Here is a 1,868-nt window from a genome sequence, read left to right on the forward strand (position 1 = left end):
CCCACACCTGCCCTTTGAATCTTTTTCCTTCTGGCTATTCTTCTGCATCCTTTGTAATATCCTTTATAATGAACTGTAAACATAAGTAAGAGTTTCTCTGAGCACTGCGAGCTACTCAACAGACTAATTGAATCAGAGGACAGGGTTGTGGTAATCCTGATCTGTAGCTGGTGGGTCAGAAACTCAAGTAAAACACGTGGGGCCTGGAACTGGTTCTAAAGAGGAGGGGCAGTCTTGGAATTGATTCCCTAAGCTGTGGGATCTGATGTTATCTCTTGGTAGATGATGTTGGAGCTGAAATGAAGTAGAAGACACCTGCTGGTGCCCACTGAGTGTTCACTGGTTTGTTTGGTATGTGGAAGAGGATCCTTCATATCTGTTGTCAAAAGTCACAATAATGCAGAATGTCTTAAACTGAAAAAAAAAAAAAAACAACATACCTCTTCATCTACTTCCTCAATTTTCTAGTCTGGGTTTCAAAGGTAATACTTTGTATTTATTTATTTATTTATTTATTTATTTATTTTGCTTTTTATGAAGGTTACATTCAGATTTTTAAGCAACATGTGCATATGACTCCTTAATTTATCAAGTATAGGCATTATCATTTCATATACATTGAATGTGAAGATTTAGCTAAATTATATTAGCCCTATGTTCTATTTCCCATTTCTACTCAATCCTTATGTCATATTTCAGCTTTTCAATGGTTATCATTGCAATTAAGCAATTTCTTTAGAAAACCTATCAATCAGTGCTCATTTCAGCAGCACATACTTTATATTAAATTGGAAAGATACAGAAATTGGAATTGCCCTGCTCAAGGATGGCATGGAAATTTGTTAAATGTCTCATCATTTTATAGGGTATTATTCAGCCTTTAAGGAAAGAACAGGATTCTGGCATATGCTACAATGTTGATAAACTTTAAAGGCATTAAGCAAAGCCAAATCAATGAGGCAGAAAACAAATATTTCAGTGTGGTACCTGGAATTGTCATATTAACAGGGCCAGAAAATAGATTCATGGTTTCTAGATACTGGAGGGAAGGGGCAAGGAAGTTTTTATTTAGTGTGTAATATAGTGTTAATATGGGAAGATGAAAACGTTCTGGAGATTAATTGTGAAGATGGTTGTTTTTATAGGTTGAATGCTTGTCTCCACCAAAACTCAAGTTGAAATTTAGCTGCCAATCTATTAAGATATGGGAATTTGGGGAGGTGATCAGGCTATGAAGGCTCCACTCTCATAGGCGAGCTTGGCGACATAATAAAAGGTCATGTTTTGTTCCCTCTTACTGTCTTTCACTCCTCCCAGTACCATAGGATGACATAGAAATTGAGGCCTCGCTGGATGCTAGGCCCAAGCCTCTGGAACTATGAGAAATAAAGTTCTCCTCATATCCTGTTACTGAGTAGCACGTATTCTGTTACAGTTGCACAAAATGAACTAAGACAGTTGCACAACAATGTGAATGCACTTAATGCCAATTAACACACAAGTAAAAGATTAAAATAATAAACATCGTGTTGCATATATTACCACAGTAAAATTTACAATGATATCTTTTTATTATTCAGCATCTGTACATATCTCTTGAGTAAAACTAACATGCTTCTTCATATCTTAACTTTCATCATACTAGAATGTGCTATGCACAAACTTTCATAAAGATTCATAGAATTAATAGTTGCAGACATTGATGTTCTCAAACAATATTTTTCTCTTCTCTTTCTTGTATGCCTTTGGAAGCTTAAAGGTTTGGGATCTTTCTTGGCTCTGGTAGCCATTTGATGAGGTTTGACCAACAAATCGGTAAGCCAGGAAGTTACTCATGCTCAGAACTGGGCAATTAACTGCAGAGTTCT

General features: G+C 36.1%; 1 non-coding gene across 1 annotated transcript; it reads left to right on the forward strand.

Moving 5' to 3' along the window:
* The first annotated feature begins 754 nt into the window (after positions 1-754).
* LOC133767359 (U6 spliceosomal RNA) lies at positions 755-861 on the forward strand. The gene has a single exon (XR_009866846.1). It is a non-coding gene; the product is annotated as a U6 spliceosomal RNA (small nuclear RNA).
* Positions 862-1,868: the final 1,007 nt, after the last annotated feature.

This window comes from Lepus europaeus, chromosome 9 (genome assembly GCF_033115175.1).
Source record: "Lepus europaeus isolate LE1 chromosome 9, mLepTim1.pri, whole genome shotgun sequence".
NCBI lineage: Eukaryota > Metazoa > Chordata > Mammalia > Lagomorpha > Leporidae > Lepus > Lepus europaeus.